This window comes from Callionymus lyra, chromosome 1, assembly GCF_982586985.1.
Source record: "Callionymus lyra chromosome 1, fCalLyr1.hap1.1, whole genome shotgun sequence".
In the NCBI taxonomy this organism is placed as follows: Eukaryota; Metazoa; Chordata; class Actinopteri; order Syngnathiformes; family Callionymidae; genus Callionymus; species Callionymus lyra.
The window spans coordinates 52,015,214-52,032,020 of NC_141818.1; positions in this window are offsets into that span (position 1 = coordinate 52,015,214).

Sequence of the window (16,807 nt, forward strand, 5' to 3'; positions counted from 1 at the left end):
CGTTTAGGGTAGAAAGTATCCAAACTTTACTTTTAAGTAGGCTAATTTAGTGTGCATTGAGCACTACATTTCGCATAATAAGAATTGAGACGCACTTATGCACTTAAAATACTAAGTTTAAGTACACAAGTATGCGATATGAGACGCAGGTTCCAGTCAAATCCACTCCACAGTTACAGCCCTACTCTATTAAGTTGTGAAGCGCTTCCACTGGCCCTGCTACCTATTTGTGGTGAGATGGGGCGTCATAAGACCCATGTCTTATGACGCCCAACGTCATGGCCCCCAAAAAATGCGCTAACGCCATTTTCTACGTGAAACAAACGTTGGTTATTAGGCCACTATCTGACATGATTGGAATCGAGAGACCCAAGTGTTCCGGGTAGAAACAGTTTCAATCACAGTAAATCCAGTTCAAAACATATCTACAAAAATCCAAACAGGCACTGAGACGGGAGGCAGGGGCACGTCTGACTGGCAACTTAAAAAAAAGAAGATTAAAAAAGACTCACGTAAGAACTCAGGAAGCTGACAACGTCAGAAGTAATAGTCCTTAAACATTCACAAAGCAGTCCAGGGAAAAATGAGGGAGCCAAACCTTGGTCAGGAGACGTAATACTCTGGAACGAGCTTCTTATGAATGGGAAGAACCTGCAGGACAATCAGCCCCAACCATAGACACCTGCCTGTGTCTGTCGGAAAAAAAAAAAAAAAGAGCATCACATGAGCTGTATTTCAATTCAATCGCATACTTGCGTACTTAAACTTAGAATTTCTAGTGCATAAGTGCGTCTTAATTCTTAGTATGTGAAAAATGCATCAAACGGTTAATTGTTGGTTAATATTGATCTATTTTTAATTTATTACATACACACATTCTTTTATCAATTATTATATTAATCCATCCATTCGCCCCTTTCATCTAATTTGCTATTATTCCATCCATCCATCCACCTACACATTCATCTATTCTTCTAAGGATTCATCTGTCCATCTCCCCATATTTTAATTCATCCACTCATCCATCCATCCTTCCATGTTTTTTCTTTTCATCTATCCACCATCCATTTCACTATCCATCCATTCAGTCATCCATCCATCTATCCAGTCACCAATCAATCAATTCACCGCAAAACAATCAGCCCCAACCATACACACCTGCCGCTGTCTGTCGCAGAGAAAAAACACAAAATGAGAACATCATATGAGCTGTGATATATATATATATATATATATATATATATATATATATATATATATATATATATTCATATACTTACACAAGTATTTTGAGTAGCAGTTAGAAGGATGAAACGTCTTCGGTGTTGATACCGGGGTAAATATTTCGCCAATATTTTTCATATTTCTTGATCCAAACCAAACGTGCTGCCAGCAGGTGTCGCTAGTGTTCCTACAGCTGGTTGAAATCATTGTTAAATAGTAGTAGAAGAAGAAGCTGTCGAGTCATTTCCTGTTAGTGCGTATCAGCAGAGTTTGATTTGAGACATACTATCTGTGGAGGATTAGTGACTAGTTAGTAAGTACACTATCCTGATGCATACTAACCAGTGCACTAAGAGAAGTGTGAGATTTGAGACACAGCACTGGAGTTTAAAACCACCATTTAAGGCAATTTGGGTGGATTTCAGTCCATCACAGTCCAATAATGAAATCCACAGAATGGATTTTTTGTTGCAGCTTGTCGTCCTCACACTGAACCTCCGACGTTTATCCTCTGGCCCTAAGAAAACACCGAAACTCTCTGAAGACTAATGTATGCAGAGTCCATCTCGACCGCCCACGAGACTGACTCGCAGGGTAAATTGAAATTGATGAAAAGTCCAGTCGTCATAGGTTGAGTGAGATTTTCAAGTGGTGGGCATCTGAATCCACCCGTCTCTGCTCCAAACCTCACCGCCCGCCCACAATCGATAGCAGTCTAATTCAACAAGTTAAAGCCCCTGTTAAAGGATTTGGCGTGTAATGAAAGTGGTAACTCCTGACAGCTCCTCCTGTGTGCTGGCCTGCAGGATAATGAATCATGGGAATACAGCAGAAGGGCAAGGTATTTATCCTGGCTACAAGGCAACAGCAAACAGCCTCGCTGCCATGCTGAAGCTCCAGTAATGAGCTGACAGGTGGGATGTTTACAGCCGCGCTGCCACTCAAGAGATTGACTGCTGCTTTAGTCCTTCTGACACAACTCAGTGTTCATAGGTTTCAACGTCATCCAGTTGTAGACGTTATAATTATCAAAATGTTGCAAACCAGAAAAAATATCGAACGTAGATATAATGGCTTTTTTTTTTTACAAAAGATGCCACAAGAAGGATGCTTGATGAATAGAAGTTTACAGGTAATATAGGATGGATGGTAGATGGATGGATGAATAGAAGAATGGGTGAATGAATGGATATATAGGTGGATGAATAGATGAATACAAGAGTAAATGGAGGAGAGCTGGAGGGATACATGGATAGATACATAAATGGATGGATGGTAGATGGATGAATGAATATATGGATGGGAGGATGGATAAATACAAGACTAAATGGATGGATGGGTGGATGGAAGAGGGCTGGAGGATACATAGAAGGATACATAGATTGACGGATGAATGAATATATGGATGGGAGGATGGATGAATACAAGACTAAATGGATGGATGGATGATGGAAGAGAGCTAGAGGATACATGGACGGATGGTGGATGGATGAATGAATATATGGCTGGGTGGCTGGGTGGATGGATGAATAGATGAATAGAAGACTAAATTGATGTGTTGATACCTGGATGGATGACAAAATAGAACAATAGATGGATGGATGGATTAATATATGGGTGGGTGGTCGGATGGATAATTGAATAAATAGAAGACAAAGGTATTGATGGATGGATGGATGGATGGATGGATGGATGGATGGATGAACAGGTAGATGGATAAATAGATGGATAGATGGATAATAGAATAATAGATGGAAGGATGAATTGATGGAGCCACCAATCTTTGGTTTTCTATGTTGTTTATTTTTCAAGTTTATGTTTTATTTTGATTTTTTTCCACCTTTGATGTCCGTACATTCTATAAAACTATAAATAAATATAAACGTATCAACTAATACAAACTATAAACTAAAAAACAATAATAAACACACACAAATAGACACGAAGGAAGGAAAAAAACGATGTATAAACAAGAAAGTAAAAACATTTTAAAAAAGACAGCAAAGTGAGTCATTCCGAGATACTAGTTATACACAAAATCAATAAACCACATTTTTTACTAGCAACCCTAACACACCTTATTCTTAAGTCTGACACAACACATTTAAAAGACAAATACTAACCAAAATACTTTATTCATTGTCTGCTGCTAATTCCGTTACGGGGTTTGCTGAGGACGAGAGGCTTCTTCGCTGGGCACACAACCGTTTACACAAACTGGACTGTGGGAGGAAACCGGAGTGCCCGAAGTAAACCCACCCCGAGCTGGAAGCAAACTTGCAACATTTTTGATGCACATTTAGACCAAAAACTATATTATGTTTTTTAGATGAGTGAAACGCTTCTGTACGGACTGAAAACCAATAATTATGCTTGAAAGGAGAATAAAAATCGTTAAGTAAGTAAGTAAGTAATTTTTATTTATATAGCGCTTTTCCAGACCAGGGTCACAAAGCATTTAATAAAGTTTTTTTTTTAACACACACCCTTTCATCTTACTACTCTAAATAGTTAGAATTATCCTCTTAAATGTTAATGCAATATTTGGTTGAAAATTATTTTTATAACTTTTAAACACTGAGCATTACATTGATGTGATTTATTAACTACGATTAAATGATTTAAAAAAATATTTTTTTGGACATTTTCCTTTTTTATTACATTTTACATAAGCAAAATCCAGACTACAATCTTAATACACTAAAACATTCTTAAAATTTGCTTCATAATGATTTTGGACCAATACAATACTTTGATGCAATATTTAGTTGATCTATTTTAATATCTCCATACAAACATCTCTGTTGAAGTAAAACATTTTTATAAACTGCTATTTTGAGATAGTTGAAGTTTATTGTCGATAATTGGTTTCATACTATTTGTCTCTTATTTGTACATTTGAAATGAATCTATAAAATAGTATTAAAAATATGTCCCACACATTTTCTGGAGGTCCTGAAGTTTCAAACATCCCTTCATCTATTTTCAAAACACTTTCCACCAATAAAAGAGTGTGATTTGTGTTACAATTTCCTGTTGTAGTATCATGAAATATATATGTCAGACGACACCTGCCCCGAGGCAAGTGGTCCAACAGAGGGACGAGCCCATGACACTTGGCAATTCTGTTGCCATTTCCCAGGTCGCCCGTGTCAATCATCAGTCACGGGCGGGCAGGAAGCTAAAGTGCTCAACTTCCTGACAGCCACCCACCGCCACTCGTGTTAGCGCGCCACACAAATGGTTCCCAGCCCCTGTGTGGCCGGAGAGTGGGCTAATGCTCCTCATTAGAGACGTGACCTTTCCCGGAAATTGCCGCCGTGCTCTCCACACCACTATCCCATTACCCTCGGTTAGAGAGCCTGTGATCAAATGCCGCGAAAATCCTTAAAAGTTTTACAGCGAGAGTTCATGGACGGCTGAAGAAAAAAGACATTTTTTTTAAAAACACAATAATTGTTTCGTACTATTGGTTTTAATTTGTTCGTCACAGCCTCCGAGATGCTGCCCCCTCGACCCGACCTGTGTCTAGTTTTGAATACCTAGATGCTATTTTTCCTCACGTTACTTACAAATGGTGCCGAGGCGCACAGCTCGCAGTATTTCTGTCCTTTCATTGCTCATGCTGGAGGTGTGCGCGGATCTTTGGAAGCAAACAGGGCCGCGTGGAGGAGGTGATGAAAGGGAGAGCGAGGGAGAAAATTGAAAGCGTTCCGAACGCCTCTCATCACCGCCGTGACGGCAGACGGACCTTCAGCGAGCGACTCATCAAGTCCAGGATTAGACTTGAACGCTTCCTTTGTTCTTCGTACCAACAGCTATAAGACCAACAGAGAGTCGCCTTCACTGGACGGAATTAAACGTCTTACATACTTACATTTGAGTACATTTTTTTTTCTACTGGTTCAGAGATTTCATAGAACATTCTATTGAAACGTTTTGTGTCCATGTATGGTAGGACTGCAGCACTCTCTTAATGACACGCTGAAGAGCTCAGAGAATCAAAGAAGGCTGACAAAGTGTCTCTGGCTTATATTCTTGGAGTCTTGGCAGCATTTTCCAGTCAGGTGTTCATATTGGAAGAGGATATAAGAGATAATGATATCTCACTATTGACTTATACTATACTTGTGACCCAAGAAAGGTCGGATGGATGGATGGAAGGATGGATGGATGGATGGATGGATGGATGGATGGATGGATGGATGGATGGATGGATGGATGGATGGATGGATGGATGGATGGATGGATGGATGGATGGATGGATGGATGGATGGATGGATGGATGGATGGATGGATGGACGGGTGAATGGATGGATGGATGGACGGGTGAATGGATGGATGGACGGGTGAATGGATGGATGGACGGATGGATGGACGGGTGAATGGATGGATGGACGGGTGAATGGATGGATGGACGGATGGATGGATGGATGGATGGATGGATGGATGGATGGATGGGTGGATGGATGGATGGATGGATGGATGGATGGATGGATGGATGGATGATGGATGGGAGGATGGATGGATGGATGGATGGATGGGTGGATGTATGTATGGATGGAAGGATGGATGGATGGGAGGATGGATGGATGGATGGATGGATGGATGGATGGATGGATGGATGGATGGATGGTGTATTCCTCGCGGAGTTAAACTACAGAACTTTGACGAGAAATACTTCAGAGCTTCATGGAGTAATACTACAGAGAATCGCTCAGTAATACTACAGAGAGTCACGTAAAAATAATACAGAGCCTTGCAGAGTAATATTACGGAGAATCACGGAGTTATACTACAGAGCCTCTTGGAGGATGGATTAATGGCAAATTAGATGAAAGGGTGGATGGTTGGATCAATAGAATAATTGATAAAAGGATGTGTGAGAAATACATTTACATCACTATTAACCAACCATTAACAGTTTGATGCCTTTTTCACATGATGTTTGTACGAAATTCACTTCAAAATAATCAACGTTATGTTTTAAAACAAGATTTTATTCACGAATTGTGTCACAGGTTGAAAATGTCAAACCCAAGAGACTGATCTGCTATTAACAAACTACTGTAACGTATCTCAAATTATTTATCCTCACTTTGCCAATATTTCAGCATTAAGACTAAATTCTAAATCATGTTTTACAGTCACATCCGGGAGCGTTATTTCTCTTTCTATAATCGTGCTGTGAGCGAATCTGTCCCTCTCGACTTCATATATCTCGACACGACAACAATACGAGCGGCGAGAGAATAACGTGTGAGAAGGTTCTCATTTCCATTCGTAAAGTCTACTTTAACGCTCCTGTGGATGTGTCCTTGCTCTTCTCTGCTCCGAGATAAAGGAATTGATATTCATTAGGTGATATCTGCGGGAAAAGTTTCTTTGTCCTTCGAGAGAAACACGTCTCTAATGTTGGACGAGTAGAAAAGATTCAAGCTGCTCTTTTTGGTAGAACTGTTCTTTTTTCTTAATCTTTTATTATTATGACCCCCTTAAAGTCATCACCATCATTCTTAAATAGTGGTTGAATAAAGTCTCCGTGGTTGAAACAATCAACGGCAATTTTCCCCCATTTAGTCCAATAAGACCTTAAAGTATACAAAATAAATATTGGGACATAAAATACAACTAATAAAACTGTTGAAAGGTCAGAGAACCAATTTGGTCAATTTTCTAGTAAGTTGTCGCCTGTGGATTGACCCTCATCGGTGAGAATCCCATAATAGTTAAGTGAGTGATTTATATTTGTGATCACAAAGCACTTGAACAACAGTAACAATAAACAGTTAAAATACAATTACAACACTTTAAAAGGTCAAGACACTACAGAGACTAACACAACAGCAACAAGAAAGTTGAGAAAAAGCACAAATAAAAGTGTCTTCAGATGTTTATTGAAGGAGTCAGTAGATCATCAAACACAGATGTTTCTTGAAGGAGTCAGTAGATCATCAAACACAGATGTTTCTTGAAGGAGTCAGTAGATCATCAAACACAGATGTTTCTTGAAGGAGTCAGTAGATCATCAAACACAGATGTTTCTTGAAGGAGTCAGTAGATCATCAAACACAGATGTTTCTTAAAGGAGTCAGTAGATCATCAAACACAGATGTTTCTTGAAGGAGTCAGTAGATCATCAAACACAGATGTTTCTTGAAGGAGTCAGTAGATCATCAAACACAGATGTTTCTTGAAGAAGTCAGTAGATCATCAAACACAGATGTTTCTTGAAGGAGTCAGTAGATCATCAAACACAGATGTTTCTTGAAGGAGTCAGTAGATCATCAAACACAGATGTTTCTTGAAGGAGTCAGTAGATCATCAAACACAGATGTTTCTTGAAGGAGTCAGTAGATCATCAAACACACATGTTTCTTGAAGGAGTCAGTAGATCATCAAACACAGATGTTTCTTGAAGGAGTCAGTAGATCATCAAACACAGATGTTTCTTGAAGGAGTTAGTAGATCATCAAACACAGATGTTTCTTGAAGGAGTCAGTAGATCATCAAACACAGATGTTTCTTGAAGAAGTCAGTAGATCATCAAACACAGATGTTTCTTGAAGGAGTCAGTAGATCATCAAACACAGATGTTTCTTGAAGGAGTCAGTAGATCATCAAACACAGATGTTTCTTGAAGGAGTCAGTAGATCATCAAACACAGATGTTTCTTGAAGAAGTCAGTAGATCATCAAACACAGATGTTTCTTGAAGGAGTCAGTAGATCATCAAACACATGTTTCTTGAAGGAGTCAGTAGATCATCAAACACAGATGTTTCTTGAAGAAGTCAGTAGATCATCAAACACAGATGTTTCTTGAAGGAGTCAGTAGATCATCAAACACAGATGTTTCTTGAAGGAGTCAGTAGATCATCAAACACAGATGTTTCTTGAAGGAGTCAGTAGATCATCAAACACAAATGTTTCTTGAAGAAGTCAGTAGATCATCAAACACAGATGTTTCTTGAAGGAGTCAGTAGATCATCAAACACAGATGTTTCCTGAAGGAGTCAGTAGATCATCAAACACAGATGTTTCTTGAAGAAGTCAGTAGATCATCAAACACAGATGTTTCTTGAAGGAGTCAGTAGATCATCAAACACAGATGTTTCTTGAAGGAGTCAGTAGATCATCAAACACAGATGTTTCTTGAAGGAGTCAGTAGATCATCAAACACAGATGTGTTTCTTGAAGGAGTCAGTAGATCATCAAACACAGATGTGTTTCTTGAAGGAGTCAGTAGATCATCAAACACAGATGTTTCTTGAAGGAGTCAGTAGATCATCAAACACAGATGTTTCTTGAAGGAGTCAGTAGATCATCAAACACAGATGTTTCTCGAAGGAGTCAGTAGATCATCAAACACAGAGATGGTTCCAAAGCTTAGGAGCAACAGTCTGGAAGGATTTCTCTCCTCTGGTCCGGAAGTTCAGGAACCATCAGTAGATTCTGATCCACAGACCTCAGAGCCCGAGCTGGGGTGTAAGTCTGGATCAGATCACTGATGGAAGGTCTGACCATGAATAGATCTGAAAGTAAGAACCAGAATTTTAAAATGATCCTGAAAGAAACTGGCAGCCAGTGAAGAGTTTGAAGGAGAAATGTGAGTTCTTCTACTAGAGCGGCTCAGAATTCTGGCTGCAGAGTTTTGTATGAACTGCAGGCGAGACACATCCTTCTTGTTTAGACATGAAAACAAACTGTTACAATAGTTTAAACGAGAAGATACAAACACACATGAAGTATAAGATCCCGATCGTGTTGTGACATCATTTTCCTTAATTTAGAGAAAACAGTTTTTTGGTCAGAGGGTCATTTACTCTCCTACTTTATTGAGGCAATATCAAGTGAAAGGAAAGTAAAGTTGTTGAATCGTTCCATTATCATGGTAAATAACAGAAAATGGAAACTAATGTAGATTTTATTATACATGTGAATCTTGAACAGAAAGTCTTACGACAATAAATAGAGTAATAATACTCTAATCGTATCAAATATTGTGTGACACTTGTTTTTCTCATGTTCCTTCCCCTCGATGGCTCATGTTTCGACGGTCGAACGGAGCGAGACTCGATATCACATCCACGGAAGAGCATTTATCTCGTCCAAGTGTACGGAACGAACGTACAATTACTGCGTCGCTTGATAGAGCGCGGAGAACGTAATTGGATCTATACCAAATCTAATCTTCCTAAATTGCGTCAGCGTTTGTTTCTTTGTCAGCGGCGAGCAGAGCTTCGTGTTAAACGAAACACCCGCTCGCCGCCGCCGCGTTAATATCGACTCTGTGCATTTGAAGCAATTAACCGGCAGCTGCGACGCCGGCGTCGGCAGCGGGAGCGCGGCGGCTAATTCGGTTGTACCTGCGCCGACCTGTCGGGCACAGCGCGAACCCTCATTTACTTCTTGATTGTAGAGCTGCGACGTGGAGGCCATGCTTATAACATGGTGCTACTGTTTGAAGGCATCGGTGGTTTGTAGAAAACCACTCACACAACAGTCACATTAGGTGAAGTGGAGAAAAAACACTGTGATTATTTCGAACCTAGCATTTCGTGTTAGATTACCAAGACTTGTAAAGGGTCATTGGGTTTAACATCAGCGGAAAATAGAGGTACACGTGACTCATCTCTTTTTCGATAGAAAGCCACGACTCTACGAAGTGTCCTCTCAGTTACGATCACTCCCTTGTTGTGACCCATAAAACAAAATTGTGTGGAACATGGATCGATTTCATGATTGCATGATAACTGTAGCTTTGGTACTTATGGTACTTTCATGGACATGACATACACGTCGTCTATATTTCCTACTTTCTCTGGTGGAGCAACAATACCTTATGTCCTAGAGATACACAGAGCTGTATTGGAAGCACAGAATGCTGTTAAAAATCCATCTAAGACCGAAGCCCAGAAACTACCTGGTCTTGTTTTGGTCCCAATACTCTTTGGTCCTGTTTTGTTGTCGACACTCTCCGGTCTGGCATCGTCTCATAACTCTCTTGTCTTGGTAGTGTCCTGTGCTGTGTCTGAAATCACATACTTGCGTACTCAAAGTTAGTATTTTCAGTGCGTAAGTGCGTCTCAATTCTTATATGTGAAATGTAGTGCTCCACTAAACTGTCACTAAAACGCCCACAAAATTGAGTATGGATTGATAGACACTTTCTACACTAAACGACTCCACCTTAGCGGCGTTGTAAACGGAAGTTACGTCATATATATAACAGGTGGCGATAGTGTTCCTACAGCTGGTTGAAATCCTCCTTAAATAGTGGTAGAAGAGGAAGCTGTCGCGTCATTTCCTGTTAGTGTGTAGCAGCAGAGTTTGATTTGATCTGTGGAGAATTAGTTACTAGTTAGTACGTACACTATCCTGATGCATACTAACCAGTGCACTAAGAGAAGTATGTGATTTCAGACACAGCACTTACGGTCTTGGTCTGGTTTTGGTCTCAACACTTCCTGGATTTCGCCTTGTCTTGGTCTAGACCAGTCGAGCACATAGCGTTAAACCAATCAAGTGTCTGAAGACTGTAATCAGTTGATTGTCTGGTTGACTGCCTTGACTAGTTGTTACAAAAACCTGTGACCACTCCGCCTTTTTCTGGACCAGTTTGACACCCCTGATCTAGACACTCTCCGGTCTGGTCTGGTCTCATTATTCTCTGGTCTTGGTAGTGTCTTGGTCTTGACACCTTACTGACTGGGTCTGGTTCTGGTCTAAAAAACTTTGGTCTCGTCTCTCTCTCTGGTCTTGGTCTTTGGTTTTGACACTCTCCTTTCTTGGTCTGGTCCATATCGATCGACTTGACCGATGGATCAACATGTCGATGACATTTCAGCCGCTGGTTTAAAATGGTTTGTGGAAAAACGTTAGTTCCGTCGGTCGTCAGGTCAAATCCAGCCCAGTCTTCTGTGTGTGCAGTGAAGTATAACCACTGTGTGTTGCAGCGAACATCGCCTGCTCTATTGATACAAAATATTCTCATAACACACACTCGGCGAGCCGGCGGGTCAGAGGGCGGTGAACTGTCGGACCGGTCTTATTTCAAACTCGCCTCCACGTCTCGGTCCCCGTGGGTTTTCTCCACAAAGTTCACGGTGGTAATGCACAAGTTCAAATGTTAGAAAGCACATGTTCCACTCTGGCCTTTGAGTCGTCCTGAGGCCGGCGCACCAGATCTTCTACTACACACACATGCGCACACTTTGCATTAGTGCGTCGCCCGCAGTGTTCGACTTGCTCTCGGAACTTAATGCGTTTTGAAGAAGCAGCGTCTGCAGCGAGCACCACTGGCCATGAGAGAGGATGGAAGTGGATGTGGAGCGAGAAACGAGCTTGAAATCATCCGAGCTGTCACATATAGTAAGTAAGTCATATTTGTCACATATGCTGGTCTGGTGTTCCTCCTCACGCAGGCTTATGAGAACATTTTATACATCTGATAATATCAGGGAATAATCTGTGTGTGGATTGTGTTCCTTCAAACATTATTATAATTTTTTTAAGAATCTGATTCCATAACTACTCTGTAATAAAAAATGTTTTTTAAGACATGATTCACCTCATGTTATGCATTTGACCTTGAAAAACTATTTTTTGACCTCTGACAAAAGTACTTAAAGTTCAACTAAAGAGTATATGTGTGTGTTGCTGTGATGTGTGACTCTATTGTATCATCAGTGTGTGTGTGTTGCTGTGATGTGTGACTCCATTGTATCATCAGTGTGTGTGTGTGTTGCTGTGATGCGTGACTCTATTGTATCATCAGTGTGTGTGTGTTGTTGTGATGTGTGACTCTATTGTATCATCAGTGTGTGTGTGTTGCTGTGATGTGTGACTCCATTGTATCATCAGTGTGTGTGTGTTGCTGTGATGCGTGACTCTATTGTATCATCAGTGTGTGTGTGTTGTTGTGATGTGTGACTCTATTGTATCATCAGTGTGTGGGTGTTGCTGTGATGCGGGACTCTATTGTATCATCAGTGTGTGTGTTGCTGTGATGCGTGACTCTATTGTATCAACAGTGTGTGTGTGTTGTTGTGATGTGTGGCTCTATTGTATCATCAGTGTGTGTGTGATGTGTGACTCTATTGTATAATCAGTGTGTGTGTGTTGCTGTGATGTGTGACTCCATTGTATCATCAGTGTGTGTGTGTGTTGCTGTGATGCGGGACTCTATTGTATCATCAGTGTGTGTGTGTGTTGCTGTGATGCAGGACTCTATTGTATTATCAGTGTGTGTGTGTTGCTGTGATGTGTGACTCCATTGTATCATCAGTGTGTGTGTGTGTTGCTGTGATGCGGGACTCTATTGTATCATCAGTGTGTGTTTGTTGCTGTGATGCGTGACTCTATTGTATCAACAGTGTGTGTGTGTGTTGTTGTGATGTGTGACTCTATTGTATCATCAGTGTGTGTGTGTTGTGATGTGTGACTCTATTGTATCATCAGTGTGTGTGTGTTGTTGTGATGTGTGACTCTATTGTATCATCAGTGTGTGTGTGTTGTGATATGTGACTCTATTGTATCATCAGTGTGTGTGTGTTGTGATGTGTGACTCTATTGTATCATCAGTGTGTGTGTGTTGTGATGTGTGACTCTATTGTATCATCAGTGTGTGTGTGTTGTGATGTGTGACTCTATTGTATCATCAGTGTGTGTGTGTTGTGATGTGTGACTCTATTGTATCATCAGTATGTGTGTGTTGTGATGTGTGACTCTATTGTATCATCCGTGTGTGTGTTGTTGTGATGTGTGACTCTATTGTATCATCAGTGTGTGTGTGTTGTTATGATGTGTGACTCTATTGTATCATCAGTGTGTGTGTGTTGTTGTGATATGTGTCTCTATTGTATCATCAGTGTGTGTTTGTACAAAACTCTCTTTTCATTGAAATATTGACATTAGAAAATGACTTTAAGCTCCGCCCACTGAAAACACTGTTGTTCTGAAATCTTGTTGACCATAACCACACCCACTCTGCTGTGATGAGTCAATCCCAGAAGTCTCCACCTTCAAGGGACTTGCTGTATAAACAAAGCGTGATTACAGCTGGAGGAGGAGTAAAACCATTATTACGTCATAATGGACTCTTGTAACCTCTTGTTCGTCCAGATTTCAGAGCAACTTTATAAAGTAATACATTTAATAGTGAATTTTAATAGAGCAGGTAAATGTTATCCACATGCATTTGAGACATGAAACATCTACGGAAATTACTCCAAAACATTGTGACCCTGGTCTAGAAAAGCGCTCTACAAATATTACTTATTTACTTACATTTAATGTTTCTCCTTAAAATCGAAGTCTCGGGTATTTTATTTAAAATAAGTGATACAGTGTTGTGAATACGAATGACTGCAGCTAGTTAGCTTTAAACAAGCTAAGCTAGCAAGTTTATTATTCAGATTACAATGTCTTTCATTTTGCAAGACAGTTGGAAAAACCAGACAAAAATGAGCAAAACAGATCATATTAAATTGTGTGAACTTGATTGAGGATATTGTGAAGAAATCAGGATATTTGAAGAAAACAACCTTTTTATTAGTTTAAAAAAAGTCTTTTTTTTACAGATTCATTTTCCTAGAATCTTTGAAAACAAACCAAAGCCCTGATGATTAAAGCCGCTCTCAAGATAAAAGCATCACAGACCTATAGACGAACTAATGGTATCTGTCGGGAGAGCAGCGACAAATCAGATCCGTCCACTCCAAACATGTAGGTCGACATGAGCGGCGACTCAGGCTTTTAAGACGTTGGCAGATCCATACATTAGTAATGTCTACCATTAACACTGCGGGGCGATGGAGAGGATGGAAGCCACGTGAAGATATAGCTCAACGTCCGTCTGTAACGTGAGTATTTGAAGCTTCTTCTCTACTCTCTCCAGTTGATCTGTTGGATTCACGATGTTAAATGTGTTCGTTTACACGTCATGTTCTGCAGATACATCCACAATTTACAAAAGCTTCATAATATCATGACATTCTAAAATATATACTCGGAAATTCATGTTTCTTTTTCCTGTAATTATGGGTCTTTATGTCAAAGTACTACAGAGAAGAGAAACAAATACATGAGGTGCAGCTAAAGAATGGAATCCTATTTTGTGAACCCCTTAAAAGAAAAAGAAAATACACAAATTAAATTGTTTAATCGTTCAAGAAGTTTTTCAAGTCGTCCTTTGTGGATTCACCAATTCCGTCACATCATCGTTGAAATACAACAATAGTTATGGTGGAAATGAATTTTAGTATATTATATTATACTTATTATTATTATTATATTATTAGTATTTAGGCAGATATAACGCGACGTCATGTGACTTTTGTGAGGAAATACCGAGTGAATGGAAAGAATTGACGAGAAAAAATGACGGGAAAAAAAAATTGCTCCTTAAAACATTAAAAATAAAAAGGGTTTTTATTCCTCTGTTTATTTTAGCAAACCAGAAATACTCAAATGAAAAGACAAACAAATGAGTATAATAGTGTCAGGGATTTTCTCCCGGACATGTGGAATAAAAACAGAGACTTGAAGTGTTAGAATATCAACAAAGTCAGAAACCTTTCAGTACCAGCACTGATGTTCTCAGTTCTTGCTGCCTTTTTATTCGAAAGCTCAGAGCATGAGACACTTAAATACAAACAGTTTGTTCATTTTTTGCTGGACGCAGCCAGCAAAATGCAATTTTCTGTATGAGTCAGTGAGCGCGGCCTAACAGCCTGCACGGGGAGACCAGCTCACTTGTCTTGCGGTCACTGTATCTTAACGCACAAACTGTCACTTCTCGAGAAACTAAACTCTTAACTGGACACATTCCTTCCAGCTCATTGTGAGCCGCAGCAAGCATGACTACATTTTTACTGTGATAAGACTATAAAAAGCAACATCAATTCTGTATAAAGTATAAAACGTAATCTGACTTTACTTTTCTTCCCACTCGGGTTCATCCTTGATTCTGAAGATGTGTGTGTGTGTGTGTGTGTGTGTGTGTGTGTGTGTGTGTGTGTGTGTGTGTGTGTGTGTGTGTGTGTGTGTGTGTGTGTGTGTGTGTGTGTGTGTGTGTGTGTGTGTGTGTGTGTGTGTGTGTGTGTGTGTGTGTGTGTGTGTGTGTGTGTGTGTGTGTGTGCGTGCGTGTGTGTGTGTGTGATTGATTTGAATCTTGTTCCGGTCCCGGACAAGAGCCGACAGGAAGAGGAGGCGACAAAACGTTGTGTCGCACACGTGTCACGGATTGCTGTGTGAGAAAAACAGGAAGTAGAGTTGAAGGTGTTGAAGGTGTTGAAGGTGTTGAAGGGTCAGATCAGCGCGACAAAGCTGTGAAAAACTGTGAAAAATAAACCCGTAGTCTTTCAATTGGGCGAGTGAGAGACGAGACATGAAGCCAGAAGTAAGTTCTAGTCAAGTCGCCTGGATTGACAGAAGCAATCAAATCTTCGACTATCCTCGTGGCCCTGGAGGGTCCGGACCAATCTCCTCAAGAGAAAGATAAGACTCTTTTATTTTGATTTCCTTCTCTTCAGCAGAAGTTTTTACTCATTCTGCAAGTTCCAAAACCTTTGAGGGACTCCTGCACGTCTGGCTCACACTCTTGCATCCATGGATCGGTTTAGAAACAAATGTCTCTCGCAAATACAATTCTCTGATGAAATAAATGGTCAGGATTCTTTTTTTATACTTTAAATGAATTATCAAACCACGGTTTTGGTTGATTTGTCGAGTTCACATTGTTTAAAAAGCACGTAAACTAGTCACTTTGGCCTTGATTGTTGTTTGATGCCAACGTTTGGTAGAGAATTCAACTCATGCGGTGACAAATATGTGATGTTATTGTGTGACTTTTCAAGGCTGACTTGTACCAGATGCCAAACAACTTTCCAGCAAGTTTTTTCTTTTGTGAAAAATGTGCTTCAGAGGTTGATATTTGACAATAACTGTTTCTCTGAATCGCCCTCAAAACATTTCAACAGTGATGTGACTGAGATGTTTGGTACTTTCTCATTTTCTGTGAAAGATACGGAAAAAGAGAACAAAACTTTGGAAAACTAATGGAAAAACAACTTTTTGAATACAAACTGAATATGAAACATTAACATAAGTGACTCACTTTTTTTTTATATCTGCGTAAATCATTTATCTTAGTTTCATAATGACTCATTGATTCTTGTTAAGACTGAAAGTGATATTTAAGAAACTTTACTTTCTACTCACCTTTATGTCGATTTAGGGTTGGGATTATTTTTAATCTGTTATTTTTAGAATTCTAGACATAAATGTTTGTTCATTTTAATGTAGCAACTGGAACTCAGTTGTCTTTGTCGTTTCATTTGTTAAGCTCTTTTCGAGTGGAAGATTCCAGGCTATCATCTCCAAACAAATTACAAGCATCAAGATTTACATTTATAGCCGAGGATGTTCCGCTCAAAATAAACTTAAAATATAAAACTATTTAATTATTTTTCTGAAACATTCTTCTCATGTCAAGGCTTCAATCCAAGAGTGACGTTACAGACGAGCAGTATGAAGGTATTTGGATGTTTTTAAGTGTCTTTTTGGACGAAGACAACTGAG